This window comes from Oenanthe melanoleuca, chromosome 3 (assembly GCF_029582105.1).
Source record: "Oenanthe melanoleuca isolate GR-GAL-2019-014 chromosome 3, OMel1.0, whole genome shotgun sequence".
Lineage (NCBI taxonomy): Eukaryota > Metazoa > Chordata > Aves > Passeriformes > Muscicapidae > Oenanthe > Oenanthe melanoleuca.
Genome location: NC_079336.1, coordinates 56,594,709 through 56,617,928, shown reverse-complemented (window position 1 = coordinate 56,617,928; position 23,220 = coordinate 56,594,709). Strand labels below are relative to the sequence as shown.

The following is a 23,220-nucleotide window of genomic DNA, read 5'->3' as shown; positions in this document are numbered from 1 at the left end:
CCTGCAGGCAGTTATCAGGGTGTGAATACATTTATGTAGCACTGTTTTACTTTTAGGATTTCTCGAGTTTATAAGATTAGTCCAAAGGTTGTGGAACACACATACTCATTTTGTTAAACTCATCTAGTTTAAAGTGTTTCTGTCATATTGTTTTGTATTCCTCACTGGGGGAAGGCCACCCCAGAGGTGGCTGTAGCTTTTAACTGGGAGCTGGCAAGTTGTGAGTGCAGGTTTCAGGGCTGCTGCAGCCTGCCTGCCTTCCCTTCTCACATCTTGGCCTTAGGAAAGGGAAGGTGATGGTGGAGAAAGTACTGTTTTATGCTTATACTGTAAAGTTTTAGAAGAGTGAATACTTTCAGAAGTGTGGGGCAAGCAAGAACTAGCCATAGCTCTTTGTGTTTCCTATTTGGGGCCAATAGGGTGACTGACTTTTTATACTGCATGTAGCTTATTGCAAGATTCAGGTGTGAAAATATAAATGTCTTATAAATGCCTTCAAGTCTGACATCCAGAAGGAAACTTGAAATGTCTGGTTGGGCCTCATCTGCAAGCTAAAACAACAACAACAACAAAAAAGTATTTTGGAAAATCACTGTTTAAAATCAATCTGCTTAAACACATTAAAAACAAGACTGAATCTATTAGATTTACTTTTTTTCTTTTTTTAAGAAAAGAGATGGAAAGGACATATATGTTCAATATGGTGACAATGAGCACTGATAGTATTTTGTAACTATACTTTTTGATACCTTGAAGGCTTATGAGGTGTGGTCTCTCAACAGACATTGAGCTGATGCTCATTCCCACACCATCACTATTGTTGAATTGACTGAAATGTGGAAGTCCAGATATCTCCTTAGGGGGTAGTCTCATGCTTTATCATGTGCATGTGTGTTATCAGAATTCAGGTTTGGTTGATTTCATGCCAGAGAAAAAAGATGTACAGCTGAGTGGTAATGGATACCTGGATACAATGAACAGCAAGAGAAGAACTTAAAGGGAAAGAATAAGAACAGGAAGCCTAATCTTCAGCTTTTCTATATATAGAAAACACCTCAAGGGTAAGCACATACTGTGTTGTATAAATACATTTAAAATGTGTTTTGTAGGCACATATTTTCAATGTGTCGTCATGATCAGAAACACATGTAGACTCTGAAAAGTTATGTGAGGCATGCAGAACTCTTGCTCATGCACGTAAGTAAAAGCTGTGCACAGTACATATGTGTGTAAATATTCAGCTGGAGGAACAGCCACATAAGAACTACTTTAGAACCATCCCCAAGTCAGAAAGCCACAAATTATAGGTCTGAAATTTACCACACTGGCATGTCTACATAAATAAAACCGACTGGAAAGATAGGAGAGAGGAAAAACACATTTACAAATAGTATTAGGTTAGAGAAGAGGAAAAATGCTAAACCCTTTTCTTGGCTCCAGTCAGAAGGGAGGAAGATTATTACAGGCAGGAGCTTGCAGACTTTAGCTAAACAACTTCCTGGTGCTGAGTATGAGTCTTGATTTTTATTTACGTATATGCATACAATCAGGGCTTTACACATAATCATTATTTTGATAGATGCCAAGAGGGGACATGGTTGGATTTGTTTTTTCCCTTTCCAGGTACTTTGTCATCATCTTACTCCCTCTTTATCTCTGCCAAGGCTTTGGGATGGGATGATGTCATCTTCTTTATCTACCTAGTATCTACCATGATGAGCCCTTGATCCTGACCAAGGGTGTTGGCTGTTTCATGAATGTTGAATTGAGAAGCAGCCATAGGAAAGCTGAATTTCTGTTGCAGACAGCAGCACTTGAGCTAGTGTAAATACAACTGATACTTGTAAAACCACTGAGACAACTGCTAGGTGTCACAAAGCCTTATATAGGTCTCGTTACGTCAGTCCCCTTCCAGTCCTCCCAGCCTGAGCCTGTGCCAGAGCAAACTCCCAGAGCTCCTCTCCCCACTGGCTGTCACACTTGCAACTTGGATTCTGCTGCAGCTGGGCTGATGGAGCCTTGGGAAAAGTAGCTGCTCTGGATGACTGGTTGCTTCTCAGCCCCAGATGTTCCTGGAACTGAAGTAAGCTCTGCAGGTAAAACACAATTCTTGGAACTGAAGAGTAAGGAAAGGGGGTAGGTCTGAAGAAAGAAAGCAAAGCCATCATTTGTGTTTGTTTGGAGTTGCCTTTTCTTTCTGACTCTCTGAAGAGACTCACTGAGCAGAAGTGTTATTGACTCTGATGTGGATCCCCACATGGTGAGAAAGTCTGGTGCTCACCTCATCTGCTCGTGCCTGGGAGGTCTGTAGCACAACTGGTGAGAAGGTAGCAAGAATCACTGCTCTTCCTACTGCAGTCTTCCTGGAGCTCTGCCCATGTCCTCTGCTTCATCAACTTGGAGGATGTAAGGGAAGAGGAGGAGAAGGGAAAGCATTATGTAAGTTGAGGAAACTTCCTTACTTTCTAGCAAAGTCTGAAATTTTTAAATGGTGGGGTAGAAGAAAGAGTTTCTTGAGCCTGAATGTTATGAAACTAGAATTGAATGCACAGCTTCAGCCCTATCATCTGGCTTCTCTTAAAAAAATATGAAAAAAGAGGAAGTTCCTCTGTAAGTGCCTGGAAGCTGGAGGCTTTCTATAGGAGAAGCATGGAGAAGTTTAGTTTTTTTCTTTAAGCTCTGCTATCTGATACCATATGCAGATGTTGTACATAACCTTGCTATGTGAGGACTGGAGCACTGGCAGCCTGGAGCAGGGCTGTTTCTGTGGGAGGGAACCTCCTGTTCTTGTTCTGAGAGCTGACTTGTGTGTCATTGCAGCTATGGCACTGCCATCAGCTTCATTTACCTAAAATCATGAGAGTTTGGTCAGCAATTCTGAGTCTTTGCATATTTTTATTTCCTGTGTTGAAAGGCTAATTGCTGCTGTTAATGAGGTGGATAGATCTCAGCTGGCATTTAATAGCAGGTACTTGCTTTGGGCACTGACTGGGGACTGCAATCCCCACATCTGGGCAGCAAAGTTCCCAGGTGTTTTGTGGATTTACATCTGCCCTTCACAACACTTCCATCTGCAGGAGAGAACAGCCATAGCTTTCCTTGGATGATCTGAGGAGCTGAGACAGAGGTAAACCAAGCTTGCTCAGCACTGCAAAGCAAATGGGGGAAAAGAAAGGCCTTGGACTGTAAACCAGTGCTTCTCTGCAGCTGGATTATCTTCACTGCTGTCAGTCTCCTAACTGTTCCATTGCTGTGGATAATTCAGCAGTGCATGGCAGTGGTCATCACCCATTATTCAGTCTTTGAATGACCAGTGCTTGATGGGGTTTCTGTGCCTGCAGAGGATTCAGCTGAACTGTATTTAGTGAAGAACTTGAAAAAAGGAAGTCTGCAAATTAGCCCTGAGAAAAAAATACAGTTGGATATTTCTATGTTCAGGATGAGTTAAATTTTCATTCAAGATTTTTTTTGTCCCTACTCTGATCTGTTTGGAGTGATTCCACTTATTATTTTTTTTTTTTGTGGTAACAAAATCTAAATCTTATTTGTTGAATTCTTGTGGATTAGAATGTGCAGTTTTCCTTGCTGGAGAAGGGGGAAGGAAATGGTTTGAGCTGTGGTATGGAAAAGTTGTGTAAAGAGAGGCTTAGGGTTTGTGTTTTGTGGTATTTCCACTGCCTGCTCCATTGTGTGTGTACAGAGCACTGTGTCTTTGGGGACAGGATGCAGCAGAAGGTTGAGCAGACAGCTGTGGGAGAGAGAGCCTCTGATGGGTACAATCATGGAAATGAACCTGAATCTCTTGGATTCATGGAAATTAATCTCACAGATTTTGGTAAAGTCAGATTTATATGTTGGCACTGCTTCTAAAAGCTTTTTAGCTATGTGTAATGTTCCCTTTGAGTTTCCCCAAAAAAAGATAAATAAGTGATAAGGCAGTGTTGGAAAAGGATACTTAAATATTTAATTTGACTACCATTTTTGGGATTAAAAATTGGTTATAACTAGTGACTTCTTTAATACTTTGTATATCTGTAGTCTCTAACATTTTACACAAATGAATGCAGCTCCACATAACCAACTTCTACCTTGCTTTGGTTACATGGAGTTCCTGGAGTCAGGCACAGGAACTGGATATCTTTTTAGGCTCTCCTTACCTCCTCTCAGAGGATAAGAGGTCCCAAGGAGCATCCCACTGAATGCTGAGTCCTGCAGGCAAGCCTAGATCACTGCTTAGCTCTGCTGGAGCAGGGCACTGCCCCAGCTGTCCCATTCTGCTCTTTAAACCAGAGCTTCATCCAGCCTTAATGCAGTGGCTGGCCCAGGAAAAGTGCTGCTGATAGAAATCTGCTGTGGCCCAGCAAGTAGTTAATGGTTAAACACTCCATGCCTAAGAAGGCTGGGTCATACTGGTCCAGATTTTTAATGTGGTGTTACTCTGTAGAGAAACCTACAGCAGTTTCTGGCAGGCAGCCTAAGGGGTGGGAAAGAAAGGCTTTTGCAAATTCACTGCTGTACAAATGTATGCTTAGTGGTTATTAGACAGGTAGGTTTTGCTAGCAGGAGAGATGAGCAGATGTTCTGCATACGGCTGGGGCACGGTGCTGCTTCCCAGCAGAGCCTGACCCCTGTCCTCTCCTCAGGTGTCACCAGCCCCAGAGTGTGTGGCAGCAGTGTCCTGCTGCCTCCTGCAGCCTCCCTGACCCCTGCCCTGGCTTTGGGCTGAAACTGTCAGTGTTGCTTTTTTATTTTTTTAATTACTCTTAATCTTCCAGCTCAGGATTTCTGAGAAAACTAACTTCAGTACTTAATATGTAGGAATCTTTTTTTTTTAAATTTTTTAATTTTTTTATTTTTAAATGATAGACAAAATCTTTTTCTGTTATCAAGATTTAGTAAGAAGTGCTACATCCTGGATCAAATTTATATTCCACATGGCAGAGGTTAAGGGGAATGCCAAAGAAGGCATTATATATCTCATGTTTAGTAAGTTAAACAAATGTAGGAACCACAGTGAGTTCAAATTCAGCATCAATCTGGCAGTTAAGAAATCAAGTAAAGTAACTTTAAAAAGTGGACCTAAATGATGTGACAGTGTGTGTTGAGAAAAAAATAACAGAAACAGCTAAAAGGACAAGCTGCTTGAAATGGCATCAAGGCTCTTTAATTGTGCTATTAGTAGCACAATTATAGTAAGAGTAAATATGCATCCATGTCAAGGAAGATTTTAAAAAATACCAATAATAATGTTACAAAGACAGTATGTGCAAACAGCAAATTACAAGTCTGTTAGAAATAAGAAGGTGTTTTTTTCAAGAATTGGGAGTCACATCCAATAGAATAAAAATGGAAAAGACCATGGTAAATATTTAGTCTGTTTTGTTTGATTGCTAAGTTATAAAAATGGACTGGGGACAAAGTCACAGCAAAATAATTTCAGATCATTAGAAAGAGAAACTAGAGAAAGATTTGATACTCTTTGAATTGTAGAAGAAGCAGGAAAAGATGATAAGACTAAGAAACAGTATTATGTGAGCTTACACTAGATGTACTAGATGTTTCTAGAGAAGTTTATTTTTTGGTGGAGGAAATCTAAGTCCTATCCTAAAGTGAACTACAACAAGAATGAATTTTAAAACAAATAAGCAAAAAAAAAAGAAAAAGAAAAAAAGCTTGTCAATCATGGGCACCCATCAGTGTTCATAGAGGATTTTAGGGGAACTGGGAAAAGGAAATTCTAAAATAGACATTGTGGCATGTAATTTATTAGCTGAATTAGAGGAATAAGAAGAGGCAAATTAATAAACAGGTGGATTCATACGTATCAAGGAATACATACTGATTTGGGGTTTTTTTGGGGTAAAGATGATGCTCCTCATAAATCCAGCATTCTTTGGCTTTATGAGCCAGCCTGAATTGAAGGTGCACCCGGTTGATAGGGGGTGTTTTGATCAGGTGTGTTAATTCAGATAAGGGGCACACTTCTGAAGCAAATCTCCAGATTATCCCCACTTAGCTTGCTGTAGTTCCCATGGCAGACAGCTCTTGTGTTATACAAAATGAGCATCCTTTGAATAAAATGGACCAGATGTGCTGCAGGAGTGTACTGCTAGTCAGTCCACGAGCCTGGGCTGCTGAAACTTATTTGTGTGCATGGCAGATCCTTGGCACTGCACATTTTGGTCTATAGATCCATATAGATCCATAGGCACTTCTTGCCTATATGTGTGTCACTGCAGCAGACTTGGATTTCCAGACACCTTTTGACAGGGCTGTAGCCAAAGGCTCCTGACAAGCTCTTCAGCTTGAAAAAGAGAATTGAGAGGTCTGTAAGTTATGACCTCCACAGAGGTGGTTACAAAGTGGCAGTGAATACCCTAGTTTTTCCACAGGAAAACTTGAATGTGCCATTTATTAAAACAATAGAAACAAAAAGGCACAGCCAATACCTCAAGAAAACTCAAACAAAAAGCCCTAACAAAACTGGCAGTAAATTTTTAAGAAAAAATAAGTACTTTTCACACACTGCCAAATTAAATTGTGGGAGTGTAGATTTCATTTTGCTGAATGCATAAATGGGTTCAAAAAGCAAAGAGAAAAGTTTATGGAAGGACAAGCTGTTGAGAAATGACTCTTCATACAATGAAGTTCTGTAAATCTTCCTTCAGGATGTGCCCAGACTGTGGAATGCAGACTTCCTCATGGAGACCTCACTTAACATTCTCTCTCGATTTCTCTTGTGCTTTGTTGATTTCCACCTTTATTCTTATGGTTTGAGCACTAAATAAAAATGGCACTTTTATTTCCTCTCAAAGTCTGGCATATAATTAAGTAAATAAGAAGAAGCAATAATCCATGAGATCAAATTTCTTCAGCTTGTTATTGAAGATACAAATACTTCCTCTCTGCACCCCCTTGGGACACCCAGGTTACCCATACTTCTTTTTATACAGCAGTCTTGGGTTGAGCTCTCTAGACAGAGCTGAGGATGAAACTGGCACATACATGTACCTTATTCTCTAACAGTATTGCATTGTCTTGCCATGCCAAAGGGAGCTTGCTTTAATTCTGGAGATGCTGCTGGTGCAGTGAAGGCTTGCACAGGGTCTCTCAGCACCACCTGTGACCTCACTTGCAGAGTCCTGCTGTAGTTTCCAGCTTTGGGAGGCAGATTGCAGGTACTGTGTCAGCCTCAGGAGCAATGTTGATGTGGGTGTTTGGGACACAGCTGTGCCAAGGACTAAGAGAAGTGAGAACGCCCAAAGGGCATTTGGTAGTTTCTGACTCTGAGAAGCACCAGGGAAGTTACAGATGTGGTTACAGATGTTATAACAGGCAGTGGTACAGCAAGGGAACTTCTTTTAAGTGGTGACAGTGGAGAAAATGTGTAGAGCTTCTCAGAGATCTGAAATTGTAAGACCAGGTGGATGGGTAGCCTGGTAAGCAAAGACTGCCTGGGAATCTATGGAGAGCTCCTCAGGAGATATGGTGCTCTCCCAAGTTTCAAAGGTCCTGTGAACTTTGCAGTCCAGAACTGGTACAGGCTCTTGGAAGAAACGTGCAGCAAAGTGGGAATCTGTCCCACTGGCTTGTCTAAACACATCTTCTCTCTTGCCTTCTCACTTGTTACTTTTCACTCTTTCCATAACCATTCACCCTTGTTAGCCTCTATCTTTTTTTTTTTTTTTTTTTTTTAGCAGATAGGGAATTTTTCTATAACGGGAACTGCTGAAACTTTTAATACACGAGTGTGAAGAGATTGCTGCATTGCTGTTAGGGGCAGAGCCTCACATAACCAGTTTTTGGGGTTTCAGAAGTTATTTATAGTGGTGGAACAAAAGTGTAGGAGTAGCATAGGGGTTGGGGAGTTTGGAGGCTTTCTTGAAGTGTCAAAGGACATGTGTGGTAATGTCACAGTCATGTTGGTGACTCAGGGTGGAGGACAGTGGAAGGGCTCTTTATCTACTCCATTGCCAAGGGCTTAAACCTTGGTGCTTTCACCAAATAAAATCATTAAGGTTGGAAAAGACCTCCAAGATAGATGAATCTAACCTTTGACCAAACAATACCTTGTCAACTCGACCACAGCACTAAGTGCCATGTCCAGTCATTTCTTGAACATCTCCAGGGGTAGTGACTCCATCACCTCCCAGGGCAGCCCATTCCAATGCTTAATCACCCTTTCAGTGAAGGAATTCTTTCTAATGTCCAACCTGAACATCCCCAGTGCAGCTTGAGGGTTTTCCTCTTGTTCTGTTGCTGTTTCCCTGGGACAAGAGACCAATCCTCACCTGGCTACAGCCTCCCTTCAGGGAGTTGTAGAGGTTTACCCTGAGCCTCCCTTTCTCCAGGCTATACACCCCCAGCTCTCTCAGCTGCTCTTCACAAGATTTGTGCTCCAGACCTTTCACCAGTTTTCATTGCCCTCCTCTGGACTCACTCCAGCCCCTCAATGTCCTTCCTGTAGTGAGGGTCCCAGAGCTGATACAATGCTCCAGGTGTGACCTCACCAGTGCTGTACAGGGGGGCAATCCCTGCCCTGCTCCTGCTGGCCACACCATTGCTGATCCAGGCCAGGATGCCATTGGCCTGCTTGGCCATCTGGGCACAGCTGGCTCATGGTCAGCTGCTGTCACCAGCACCCTCAGGTCCTGTTCTGCCAGCCCACTTCCCAGCTGCTCTTTCCCAAGCCTGTAGTATTGCCTGGGGTTGTCATGACCCAAGTGCAGAACTTAGAACTTGGCCTAGTTGAACCTCACACCACTGGCCTCAGCCCATTGATCCAGCCTGTCCAAATCCCTCTGGAGAGCCTTCCTGCCCTCCAGCAGATGAACACTCCTGCCTGACTGTTACCCATGGACTGACTGAGGGTGCACGTGATCCCCTCATCCAGATTATCAATAAAGATGCTGGACAGGACTGGCCCCAGCACTGAGGCCAGAGTTACACTGCCCATGGCTGGATCAGCCCCACTCACCAGCACTCTCTGGGCTCAGCCATCCAGCCAGTTCCTAGCCCAGAGAAGAGTGCTCCTGTCCAAGCCATGGGCTGGCAGCTCCTCCAGGAATCTTCTGTGGGAGACCATGTCAAAGGCCTAAGTCCAGGTGGACTAAATCTGGAGCGTTTCCCTCATCCATCAGTTGGGTCACTTGGTCATGAAAGGTGGTTCAAGCAGAACATGCCTTTCCTAAACCCCTCCTGGCTGGGCCTGATCCCCTGGTTGTCTTGTACTTACTGTGTTTTTTCTCTCAAGTTTATCTGCCCCATGACCTGCCCTTGCACCAAGGTCAGGCTGACAAGCCTGTAGTTCCCTGGATCCTCCTCCAAACCCTTCTTGTATATGAGCATCACATTTGCTGATATCCAGTCATCTGGGCCCTCCCTGGTTAACCAGGAGAGAGGATGAATGTTGGAGTGGCTGGGCAAGTCCTTCCACCAGCCAGTATCCTCAGGTGAATCCTCTCCAGCCTTCTAGACTTGTGTCTAAGTGGCTCAGCTGGTCATTAACTCCTTCCTCCTGGATTGCATTTCTCTCTGCTCCCTGTGTCTGTCAACCAGCTCGGGGGCCTGGCTGTCCTGAGGATAACTGGTCTTTCTGTTAAAGGCTGAGGCAAGGAGACATTAAGTGCCTCAGGCTTTTTGTTATCCTTGGTGACAACATTTCTCCCTGTGTACAATAAAGGATGGGTATTTTCCTCGACCTTCCTTTTGTTGTTCATGTTGTTCTAAAACCCCTTTTTATTATCTTTCACTGCAGTGGCCAGACTGAATTCTAGCTGAGCTTCCTCCTTTCCCTCTACATGACCTAACAACATCCTTGTATTCTTCCTGAGTTGCCTACCCTTTCTTCCAAAGGTCAATAACTCTCTTTTTTTCCCCTGAGTTCCTCCAAGAGCTTCCTATTTAGCCAAGGTGCTTTCAGTTGACACTGGTCAGTTCTAATATAAAAGGAAAATAAATTGTTCCTTGTGGTGATGAGATTAAAAATTAGTTGACAATACTGTAGATAATATTGTCTTCTTAATCAAGGATTGTTTGGAAGCCTTTGTGAGAGCTGGTTAAGCAATCACTCTTACCAGAAAGGAGAACCAGGTGGGATATCCTCAGCTGTGCCTGCATGGGAGGCTTCAGCAGCTTTCTACAGAATTGCTGTCATTAGCAATGTGGAAGTGTCAGTAGATGTGTCACGAGTTCTCAGGCATTTATGGTTTTGTTTAGTCAGGGTGCAGTCTAGTCCTAACATTTTCACATTCCTTATGTGTACTATGGGCTTAACACTGAGCTATTTTCCTTATGCTGTTTGGAGCTTTCCAAGCTCAAGCTTTCACCAAGGTGAAATTCCCTGTTAAGGAACATATGAACTTAGAAAAACAACAAAAAAAAGGCTTGGTAAAAAAGAAACAGTGAGTCCCAAACGTATTTCTTTTAGCCTTGTGCTTAGATACTAACATAGGAGCTTATTCAAAATAGAGGGAGATTTTAACCACTAGACCACAGTGACTCAAATGTTTACTAAGATGTAATGCAAAGTGCTTTTATTCCCTTCTCTTGCCTTATTATTATGACTACTGAGCATGAAAAATGCAAATAACCTGGGGGAGTGGAGTAGTGGCAAAAATGACAGCTGGGCAGAAAGGATGACTGGAGAGCAGCCTTCTCTGCCCTCACCTGCTAAGTTTGTAGCTGGGCCTGGGACAAATGCTGTGGGGGAGGAAGAGAGAGAAAGAGGAAGCAGCAATTGCCAGTGCTTTGCAAGCTCAGCAGAAAATCCTGGTGAGAAATGGCAAACATCATCTGAGGTTGTTGCTGTTCCTGGAGAATGTGTTGGTGTTCTGTGTGACCTCCTTTGCCCTCAGAGGTGTGAGAGCTCAGCAGTCAGCTCAGCCCAGAGGGAATGCCCACGGGGAAAATGAGGGAGAGAATTTGTTTGGGCAAATTCGGTGAACCCAGATGAATTTAGATGATGTGCATATGATGTGCATCAAATGTTAGTATAAATTTAAAAAGCCATTATTTGATAAATAAATGTGCAAACAGCAAAAAAACCCCAAACAAACAAAACACACTATGACAGGCTTTTCTTACCAATGTCTCAAAAATTGACCTTTTCCATGTTATGAATTTTGGATTTTTGAAGACCCTGAATTTCAGATAGTTATATCTTGGCAATATTTGAATTCAGGTGTAACTCATGACTCTATAGTATAAATTAATTCCCAAGGCACTCCCAATGACATATATAAAGTAATTAAAGTTTATTGATGAATTGCAAATGAATTGATGATAATAACATAAGTCAATGGCTTTTTATGTATTTATCTTGCAACTGGAATGGGGCATCCTTCTTTTGGGTTCTTTACAAGAAAGTAGATGGGCTAGCCTTAGTAATCTTAGAGCACAAACCTAGAACTATTTGAAAAACTAGATTTAAGATATGTGAAAATAATAGGGGGTGTTCCTAGAAGACTTCCAAGAACTTTAAGATACTTTAATTTTCAAGAAGTAAAATTGTTTTTTTCCTTTTTAATTTTTGCTTTTGCTAAATTACCTTGCAATGGGAATAGAAATGGTTGAGCAGGAATGCAAAAAAATGTGAATATTGTTAATAAGTTTTCCTTTTTAATTTTTTTCTTCTCGCATAAATTGTTGCATCCAACAACTCTCCTCTTTTCCTGAGTAATTTTTAAAATACCAAATAGTCTGATAAAGGCCTTATCGTTTTCTTTGTGTGTGGAAAAATATACTTTAAAAACTTTGGATGACTTGACAGAACAGCTGAAATATATGAATGAAGGAGAAGGATGTTTGCCATGGTGAGAAAATATAACTTCTAAAGAAGCATATTTTTTGAAATTGCCTAGTCTTAGATCATTAACATATCCCTAACAGGCTGGATTTTAACAGAGAATTTTACACAAGTGTACAAGTCACAGATTGTCTTAAACATGTATTTGTGTTCATACATATCCTGTTTTCTGAAAATATATGTGTCTATCTTCTTCTGGGAAGACATTTTAATATTTTCTCTGCAGGTTTTTGGGTGATTTGCTGGTCATTTGAGATTTGGAACTGACAAAGAATGACAGGCTCATTGCCCCACCCAAGGCAGGTGGCATCTGTCCATCCTCCAGCTCCCAGCAGGCTCAGCTCTGAGCTCAAACCAGCTCCCTCAGGGCTGTATCCCATCAGTGTGGGAGTCCAGAGTATTCCTCTGGCTTCCCTGGAAGGTTTAAGACCCCCCTGGCGGAGTCCCCAAAGACCCTCAAATGAGACCCAGGTGTCTCAGGGGCTGGATTTAGCTCCTTGGAACAATTTACCAACATTGAGAGAAGAAATGCAAGCCGCAAAAATAAATAGAGTGTAAATTAGACTGTTAGAATGTAGAATTAGCAGATTTCTAGAATGTTTGTTATAAGGGACATGTGGCCAAGATGGAGAATTGGGGGTGTGGATACCTCTTCCTCCTTCTTCTCCGTGTCATCCATGCTGGGTGACACGCTGGCACTTTTAGATTGGATGAGGACAAAGCTGGACCATGTAACAAGATTGTATTGTATTGGGGGTCGTTTGTAAATACCTAGTACGTAGTTTAGACTATAAAAGATAAGTCCTGCCTCTGCCAGGCAGATTCTGCCCTGGATGTCTGGCGAGCAGACTGCTGTTCGCTGGACAAAGCATTCCTGAGATAAGCAACAATAAACAACCATGAAAACCTCTAAGAACAGCCTCATGCAGTCTCTCATCGGCGGGCATCGGAAAGAGCTGGGTTCCAAACCACCTGCATGTCCTCCAGAGGTGATCTCAGGTCTAAGGAGACACCTCGGGATGTGACAATCAGGGCTTAAAAGCTTCCAAGGACAGAGCCTGCACAACTTCTCTGGGTGACTGGTCCCACTGTCTTCATAGGGAAGGGGGTTTCCTTTTTATTCTGTCTGTAGCTCTGCTGTTTCAGCTTCTGCTGCTTGTGTCTCAGCCTTTGCTGGGTACCACAGGTAAGAGCCCATCTCCACAGTCTTGCTGATCCCCTCACAGGTGGTGGAGGGCTGCTGTAGAGAGTCCCTGCTCCAAGATGGGAGTGTCATAGTTCCTCAACTTCACACAGAGCCAATCATCCAGCTCCAGCCATCTCGGTGTCCCCTGCTGAGCTGGTTTCAGTTGGTCACCACCTCTCCTGTTTTGGGGTGTGTGCCCCAAACTGGATACAGGGTTTAGATGTGGTTCAGACCAAGCAGAGGGCTATAATCATGTCCCTCAATCTCCTGGCTGTGCTTCCATCTCCAAGCCTGCTGGCCATCTTGCAAGCCCACCACTATCCCAGTGCATCTGGAACGCCCAGTTTCTGTCACTGGGCTAGTGATAAAAGTGTCCATGTCAACATTTACAATGGGAAGCTGCTGCAGGCTCTCTGGCAGGCATTTTACACACATACAGCCACAACAGGCAGCAGTAGTGCTAATGTGACTACAACTGCTGAGGGCTTTTTATCAAAGATGAAAGGAAAGCAGTGGCATAAGGTTGTGCAAGAAATGACTTTGAAGCAAAGAGTGGGATTTAGGATTCTGAACAGATGCTAAAGCCCTTGTTTAATATAGTGCAGCAATAAAACCAGTGTCGAATGCTTGACTTTGGCAACTGTTTGTTTTCAAGGTGTTTAAGCAATTTTCTGGCCACTTAAAGGTGTTTTTCTTTTCTGATAATGCTGTCCTTACAAAAGCAGCTCATATGCTTCCTGCCTGTGAAGCAGTTTATCTGGGGAGCTCCAAACACTTTGGAAGAATTAATTACTAAATTTTCATAAAATTCCTCCAATGTAGGTAATTATCATGTACCTCTTTTAAAAGTGTGGAAGTAAAGCTGTGGAAGGAGTGGGTTGGAAGTCAAGTGGCAAATCAGTGCCAGAATCAGCCGTGGAGCCTCTGAGTACTGATTCCCTGCCCAAAGGCTTTCAGTTTCATGTTGTCCATCAGCACTTTATTTTCAAAATACCACACTGAGATTTAGCCAAGTGCTAAAGACAAATAGACAGATAATTTCCTTTCCTTTAATTTTGCCAGTAATGCTGCCACAAAGGTGACTTGATCTGGGGTACCAAGAAATACAAAACTGAGGTGTTGTGTATAAACTCCCACCATTCTCTCAACACTGGAAAATTCAAAGACTGGCTAATTCTCTCTGTTCCAAATTCACTTCATTAACTGAAACAAGTTGAAATAGAAAAGAAAGCTCACAGAGGAAGCTGGAACATCTTTACTGCTAAGAAGGAAAATGTTATGGTTGTGCAAGTCAGTAGCTTCCAATCGTAAGTGTTGAGTGCCCACAGCACCTGGTTTGCCTGTAACAGGTGCATTTGGCAAATATGAATCACATTGGTTTGACAGAGTCTCATCTCATCCCACTTGTGGTCTCTACAGCCTGTCACAGGAGTCGTGCACCCGATAGGTTTGTTGGTTAGTGATAGGTTTCAGCAGCTTTCTCACACCTTTTGGTACATTCATTGGTTACTTAGCTGTCTGAGTAGGCAAAGGAAAGTTCAGATGATACCTTGCTTTCCTGTCTGGCAAGAAACAAACATTCACAGAGCATTTTGAATCAAAAGTACAGAGTCTAATGGGATTTTATTGCAAATAAACTGCAAATTGGGGGCTTCTTTTTCCTTTTTCTGTGACAACTGTGGTTCAGCTCAAGGAAGAAATACAGATGCTATGTCTTGAATTTTTAACCAAACAGATGCATTTTCTACTGTGCAATTCCCAACTCCAATGAAATCTGCTGTAAGAGCACAATGGAAAAGTAGTTTGACCTGCCTTCTTTCAACAAGTGTCACTCATCTTTGTGAGCTGCCCTCATGTTCACATGTGCCCTGGTACATGTGATTCTGATTTTTCTGCTTACAACAATCCTTGGTTTTCTCACAGGCAGCTTGCCAGAGAAAGAGGAATTGGAAATTCCTAAATATTTTTGATTCCCCCCTGCAAGTTTTCCTGTGTCCTTGTAGCCACGTTGGCAGGAAGACCCTTCAGAAATCCTTTTTCTGCTGCAGCCTTCCATAACTACCTGTGTGGAAACTAGTGGTTTTTACAGTCTGTATTTGCACAACTATATAAATAATTTCTTTTAACTCTCTGCATCACTTACCCTACTGCAATTTTTATTCTTGCCTTGTGCATCTATCTCAAAATTTAGTGACAGTCTCTGACTCTTTGCCACTACTGTGGCCATAAGAAGCTGTGGAATTTGCCTTGAATGTTTTGACCTGGAAACAACTTAATTTACTGCACTCTACATACTGAATCTCTTTTTGTCCTGTTTGACAGAGTAATATTTTCAATTCTATACTAAAGTTCCAAACACTGTGCTTGAATCCTCTTCCTTCTCATTTTATCACCTTTCATTGTTTGTTCCTTCCCTTTTTGTTTTACATGACTGAGAAAGACGTGTGTTTTCCCTATATAAATCATAAACTAAACTATTTATATTGAATCCCTTATCAGTCAAGCCACACTACAATGCACTGTTTGTATTAAAATCCATTTTCCTACAAGAGCTTTTCATTCCCCTGGCAATTCTTGACCATTCTTTTCACTCTTTTCTCTTACAGATTCTTTCTATTGTTTGTTGGCAATGGCTATATTACATAATATTCCACACAAAACTGCCATTGATCCAAACAAAAGCATTCCTAAATCCATTCTATTATTCACCGTTCCCTTCCTCATCTGTCAAATTGTTTTATTCTGTTTCTGACCATAGCTGAGCATTAAGCATAAACTGCCCTTGAACATGTTGAACACATCCTCTTTTAAGTTCATTTGCAGCAACAGAGCTATTAAGTAAATCAGTTGTGTACTTTCCATTTCAAATGTTATGAATGAAAATTTAGCTACAAAGATGCATCTACTTACTCTTGTCTTACCTTATGTCTTGAAATGATACATTGGGGAGAAGACTTTACAGACATTGACTTAACAATGGGTTAGAAAAGTGGAACATTCTCTCTTTGTAAAGAGGAAAAAAGAAAAGGGAAAGCAACATAAAATAAGTTTATTGGTATATTTTGAAGGACATATGAGTGCTTTTCAGTGCTGCAAAGTAACATATGAATGCAATGCAAGTACTGGTTGATGAAATGTGATGCGCTGGGTTAATGTAGTCCATAGTTACAAACTAAATGGAGAGTGGAAAAGTTAAAAACTGGCCAACAAAAAGTGTGCAGCCACAGTGGAAACTTTCCTTAGAGTTGAGGGTGATGTCTCTCTTAGCTGGAAGTGGTTGAGGATGTGGCAGATCTCTCCTGCCTACACTGGCAAAAGCTCTGAAATGGATGGATTATGAATGCATTGTGCTGGCATATCCTGCTTCCACAAAAGATTCATCTTTGTAGCAAAATATCCTCTTCTGGATGTGCTGAAGCGTGCTGCTCTATGTGAACAAAGCTTTCAAGTAACTCCCTGTAGACTGACATGAGTCATCTGTTTTTTATGTTCATACACTGCCTAGACTACTAGAAAGCCCTATAATTATAACTGGTGTTCGTGGCACCAGCAAGGCCCAATTTAATTTTTCTTATGGATGTCCTACAGGTGGCACTGTAATTTCAGTGTCATGAATAGTAAAGCATGGAGATCTCTGTGTAACTCCTTTACCTGACTCTGGACCCTGGAATTTTGCTGTGACAGGGCAAGAGATCTCAGAAAATGCAGGATTATCCCATCCTCCTTTGAGGAAACTGGTCTGTAATATTCCAGTGAGTCAAAAAGGAAAAAATCATTTCAAAGTATGTGATGATCTGCCTTATTTTTAGCAATGCCTATCACTTTGAAGAAGGATGAAATTTAAGAGTGCATACTCTGTCTTTATAGACTAATGTGAAATATGGGATAAGTAAAGAGCTGTGTAGATAGAGGAATGAAAGTTACTTGGATATTTGTGCTAGATGTTTATTCTTTCTTGAAGTCCACATACCTTTACTCAAACTGTTAAATACATAAGCCAGAAAAGTACCCAAAAAATACAAGGTTCTGAATTTTCCCACAAGCCTAGTGAATATGTAGCTTACAGAGGCATCTGTCTCATATTTTTAACAGAGTTATTAATTTTGGTTTACCACTCTGCTGGTTAGTTGAAAAGGAAATGTAGTAACCAAAGATGGTTGGTTTGAAACTATTAGATGCAGGTGCTTGTCTGCAGATCTTGCTGTCATCCCTGCTTGGATGGGGTTTCCTGGGACACACCTTGTAGATGACCCAGAAAAACCAAACCAACAGCACTTCATGTCCTACCTTCCCATTTGTCCCAAGGGCTTCCTGGCCTTGGTGTGGCTGGGTTCAGGCTCTCCCACACCTTGGGGCTCAGGATTGAAGCTGGGACCCCCAGGAGCCTGGGCCTGGAGAGGTGCTCTGAGGAATGTGTCAGCAGGAGAGGCTGTGCTGAGGCTGGGAGAGTGCCATTTGTCACAGGGACTGTCATACACTTTCTTCTGTTTCCCACAAGCCTCTGCTTAGGAATGCATGAGAGTACATTTTTTATACCAACTTCCATGTGGGAAACAAATAAAAATACTAAAAAATTATCTATCTGGGAATATTTCTAATATTTTATTCGCATCTCCTCCCCCATTTCCACATGTCTGAGTTCCAGCATTAACATTTCTGACAGGCAAAGCTTTTAGCACTTGCTTTGATGCCTGACTTGTGGTTTGTGTAGTCATGGCTTGTAAAAGAGACGTGCGTTTCCTCTTGGGCAATTTCAGTATTGCAACTGATTTCTGTAAGAGTTTCCTCTGCTTTGCAAGGTGTATGGAGCTGACGGGACAAGCGTGGCTACTCTTCAGAATTCCTTGCTGGTAAGGCTGTGGCTTATTTCTTTTTGCTTAAGTGACAAATGTTAGTTATTTCTGTCTAGTCACATCTATTTTCTTTTTCTTTTAAAAAGACAGGAAAGTTTTAGCTGATAAGAAACAATGTTTACTTGGCATAATAAAGGAAGTTCACAGGGGCAAGTAGCTGCCTGTTTTTAAAGGCATGTGTAGAAGATCTCATGTTCTCCTCTCTCCCTCTCTACTTTGGTTAAAAATGCCAATGGAACACTAAAAAATAATGAAATAAGAAAAAAAAAATTTGTTGAGTGAAGACAAGGGACAACATGTATATGAATTATTCTCTTCTGGACAAGTTTAATTCAGTCATGTTTTAAGATCCATCAAGGGACACGGTGACAATCTATTCATGACTGCTTCATGTAAATCTGATATTTGTGAAGACAAATGTGTAATATGGAAAATGAAGCAATTCCCTTATTGATTTTGGGTTCCTAGAGAAAAACATGCAAATATACTGTTGTGTGAAGAGAATTCGGGGTGCAATACTGGAGTAGATTTTATTGTGCTGTGGTGACAGCACTGAGCAGAATTATTTCTGTTTTCAGTGTGAAAAGAATTTTAGAGTCCATTAGTTTTAATGTTTTTCTCATATACATTAAATTGAATGAGTAAAGACATGGCTAAAGTACTGTGTGAATGGGCTTACCCATACAAAAGGACAGCTGGAATTAGAATCTCCTGTCCCAAACCTCTGTCTTTGTCTCTGGATTTGAGTTTTCCTCAACAAAATGTGCCTCTGGAGAAAGTGGAGATTAGCATCTAGTTTAATTATTCACTTACCTACTTTCTTCTAACAAGTTCATTTTGAAGTGTAGGTCTCAGTAGTATTAATTGGGTTTCTTTCCCTGTGCAGGAACAGCAGCTCAGTTTGGCAGGATATTCCCATCTGCCAATTATGGTTTGCCACAATCCAAGAAGGAGAGAGAAATTATTTTGTGACTTCTTACAGAATGGCCTTTCTGTACCCTCCCCTGTGGTGAAACTTTCTAGATGTAAAAACTACCTGTATGGAAAGGAATTCCCACAGTGTCCCTCTCTTGGTGTTGACTCTGCACAGTGTGACCAGGTGTAGGTCCTGAGGCTGGTGGAGGCTGTGTGCCTCAGCTCAGGCATGCTGAAGCTGCTTTCAAATGCTGCACCACCTTCACTTTGCCCAGCATGCTGCCTCACTGCTGCCCCTTTTCCATCCAGGGTGGTGGAAGGCTCTGTTTCACTTTATAGATGGCAGGAGCTACTAATGCCAGGCTGCTGATGTTCGTGTGAACTTTGGGTTCTAGCAGTTTGCTACTTATCCCCATGCATGCTGGGGGACCTGATTTCTTGCAGAGCTGTCTATTTGCCAGAACACATTTGCTTTTCACCTCTCTGAGTGTATTTCCTGGTAGGTGCAGCAGCTGGGTGCTGCCTGCTCAGAATGTCAGGCTCTCCACCAGCCCTGTGCAGCCCCTGCAAGGTGATGGGGGAAGGCATCAAACCAATACAGGCTAAGGGCTTCCTCATTTTTAAAGATGCTGTTTTGTCCTTGTTGATTCCCCTTGTTTTTTCCCCTTGTCCTGCAAATCCATCCCTTACAAACTCCCCCACAGTCTCTCAGAAGTAATTTTGACTTGGTTGTGGGTTAGTGGGACAAGGTCTGCTGTGGATAAAGACACAGCTGCAGGGTACAGCATAGACAACACTATTGTGCACTTGCTTGGTTAAATGGCATGCATTTGCAGCCTGCTGCTCACCAGCTTGTCATGGGGAGATCTTGGGAGATTCTCAGATGCTGTTGGATCCTGTGGTAGGAGCAGTAACCAAGGAAAGGGCTGTCACTGTTCTGTGCACAGAGCTCTCTTCAAGGAGTCACTCAAGTCCCTGTTAACTCATGAGTGCTGTTTACAGGCCAGTGTAGCTGGTGCTGATTTCATGTGTGGAGCAGGTGTCCTTCCTGATGCATCACTTAATGCTGATAAAATCATGCTGAGTGTTGCACAATCACTAGACAGGGAGATGGGCACTGAGGTAATGTTGCATGTGAAACTATTCCTATTACCCCTCTCTGCACCTCAGATCCTTCTTCCCTGAAGGAGAGCCACATTTTTTTCTCTTAAGAATTTCTCTGGATAGCAGCATGTGCAGTTAAAGACAGAGCTCATCAAAGTGTGTGCACTGCGTTTATGCCTTAGCGACATGAGTTTCTAAAAATATTTCCCTTCTGCAGCCTCCTCTACTCTTTAATTGCTCACTTCTCATTCCTATCATCAAGCTACAGTCTGGCTGTCCTCCAGTCTGTTTCTTTTGCTTTTGCTATGGGGCATCTGTGGCATAAATCTGTGTCTGTCCTCCTCTAACTCTATCCCCTGCCTCTGGCTCAGCTGAGTCAAGCTTTCTGTGTGCTCATGCTTGCAGTTGTCCCCATATTCTTGTGTCCTTTCCAAACAGCTCTTGTGCCTTGCTCCTAGGGTGGCAGAAGGAAAAAACGTCATCATAATGACATGGCCTTGAGTCACCTACTACTTTAACTTCTTCTTCTGTAGATATGGTTTCCTCATCAGGGGAAGATACAGCTTCCTCATCAGGGCAGAGCTCATCTTCCTTTGACGTCTCTGCCTTGCTTTTCTCCAAACCCTCTCTTAGTCTTCCTCTCTTTCTCTGCTAGCATGTTCTTATTTCTTCGATTGACTACAAGCAACAAATAAAATCCTGTCTGCCTTCATTTTATCCTGGCATTTACCTTCAATTTTATCTGAAAATCTTTTCTTAAGACCTTCCGTGATTCTATCTGCCAATGGTCCTCCATCTGTTTTCTGAAAACATAAGCAAAATGTCTTTCAGAAGGTCCTGATATACCTCAACATGCTGTTTGTGATCTAATAAACATTACTGTACTCAGATTTTTTTTTTTTACCAAATGTAGAGTTTGGCCTACACCTCTCTGGTATATCATGGTGCAGCCTCTAGTTGAATTCAGCCAGCATGATGAATTTCTACCTTTCCTAAGCCATACTTGCTCATTACTGACAATGATATCATACTGATAATGCTGTCATAGTCTAGGGACTTTCTTTAGTTCTTTGTCCTCGTTTCAAGCTATTGGTTAAAATTCACATAAACTTTCAAATGCCTTCACTTTCCATACACAGAAATATACTGTTATCCAAGTGTCATGATCTGATTTCATCTATTATCTGGCCTTGACAAAAGTAATTTCATCACCTCATCAGTTCAGAAATTCACTCCAAGGATAGTTTTCTTACTCTGGTTCATTGACAAATCTCCTATTTTATTTATTTACACTTCTGAGCAGCATTAAACATACTGAGCCTGAATTCTCATTTTGAACTCCCAGGATCCTTCACTCCCTGGGATCCCTCTCTTAGCTTTACAAGTAATTGAATGTATACCATCTCATCATTTTTCAAAGCCCTTGCTCTTGTGCTAACAGAAACTTTTGACAATGCCTGTCCTCAGGCTTACTGAGACCCAAAATGATCCTGGTGGTTGTTGTCCCACTGTTATCTTGGAGTCTGTCTGATTCCTGCCTGCATTCTCCTGCTGTATTTCATCTTGAACCTGCCAAGAGCAGTTCTTTTCTTCTCTGTTCCTACAGTAAACATGTCCCATTGTAATGGAAGCAAACATACTGCAACCCCTCTTGCTAATACTTCAGAGAAGTTTCTTCAAAAGTATTTTGTGTGGGGATGTTGTGAATCACTTTACATATTTCCCTGCTTTGTTACCTTATGTAGTTGTTTCATTATCCTTGTTCCTTCTTGCAAGGTCTCAAGAGAGCTCATGCTCTTATTCCATGGTGCATCCAAGTCTACCAGGTTCTTCTGGGCTTCTGGGTACAAGCACCATCCAAATACTGTACCAGCTGAGTCATATTAATTGTGCTTATTTTCTCTTAATCTAAAGCAAAAACAACTGCTAGGCAATTCAGTTTGCCTTAAAGCTCTTTCATAGTTAATGTGTGTCAGCTAATACACAGTAATTTGCTTATTGTCTGAGCTTTCTGCAGCTCCCTAATAGACTCTTTAAATGATTTGTGTGGATCTTACAAAGTGCAAGGAGAAAGGAGATGATGTCAAATTGTCAAATTTTCTCAGAAAACAACAGTGTGAAGATGTTTGTATTAAGTAAGATGCAGCGTTTCCCAAATTGGTTGTTTAACATCTCTGCAGATAAGAGCAAAATAGGGAATTTTGGGAGGGAAGGGAAGAGAGCTGAAATGGAGAACCAGAAATTATCACTATTTATTTATTTATTTATTTATTTACTAGGAATTTAGTGCACTGGAACATTTTTTCCGTTGTGGTTTTTGTATTGTGTCCCTGCCTGGGATCTTGTGGTTTTTGCCCAATTGCTACCAGCACACTTAGAGCAATGCTGAGATGAAGATTGAATCTGTATTCTGAATTGCCATGTAGTACACACCATTGCAGGGGTAAGCAAGACTCTCTAGCAGTTTTCTGTGTTCTGGATGTGCTGTTTGTGCCTGGTATACACTTCATTTCCAAATGAAGTGCAAATGAATTGCAAAGATGCACTGTGAAGATAAAATCCTAGAAACATAGTGAATCAGAGCAATTCAACTCTGGTCTTGGGTTTGTAAACCCACAGAAAAGACTTGGTCTTGTACTGGTTAATTGCTGAGTCCATAGGGCTTCTTTCAGTTCCTCCACTTCAGTGATTTCTGATCAGATAGACTTCCAGGTAGTGGCTGTCTTCTGGCTTGTTTGTCTCCTGGTGGAAACAAAATTGGTACAGCTTCAGGGACAGCTGCTCAGGGTGTAGAGATATGTTCCTCCTACTTTTGAGCCATAATACAACTTCATTCTATGTCAGATGATATATTTGGGTTCTATACTGATGCCTGTGGATGTGCAAGGACAGTGGGTGCTCAGCTGGAGTCCATAGCTTTTCTCTGCTGCTGCTTCCACTTCTTTTGCTTTTAAGGACGTGACAAAGTAGGAACACATTGGTTGCACACACAACACATTATGAAACGTGCTGAAAACTTGACTGACATCCAGTTTGAACAGCTGTTCAGCCTTCTGACCTGACTCTGGAGTTTTAGCCTTAGCTACCTTGAATTCAACATTTTCAGCATTCTTTCATCCTATCCCTGTGGCAGGATCTTTTTTCCCTGCTGAGAACTGGGGCTTAAATTCTGAAGTGGCAGACATTTAATAAAAAAACAACATAAGCATATTGAAAGTGAGTCCTCTGAAGGAGTTTGGAATAGCTTGCATTTTTTTCATCCTCATTGACCTCAATAAATCATAGACTGATGGTCAAAAGCCCAATTTATGAGAAGTAGGTTTCTTGTGCCAACCTTCTGATGAATTTGGATGAAT

At 41.8% G+C, this 23,220-nt stretch overlaps 1 protein-coding gene across 4 annotated transcripts in view; it reads left to right on the top strand.

Annotated features, from left to right (window-relative positions):
• IPCEF1 (interaction protein for cytohesin exchange factors 1) overlaps positions 1–23,220 on the top strand; it is a 78,792-nt gene that overhangs the window by 6,148 nt on the left and 49,424 nt on the right. Inside the window, exon 1 of one of the 4 annotated variants that reach the window (XM_056486482.1) lies at positions 17,809–17,842. The exons of the other annotated variants lie outside the window; for them this stretch is intronic. The gene's annotated coding sequence lies outside the window, so the exon portion shown is untranslated. Of the gene's footprint in view, positions 1–17,808; positions 17,843–23,220 lie in introns of those variants that run through there. 4 annotated transcript variants of the gene reach the window in all.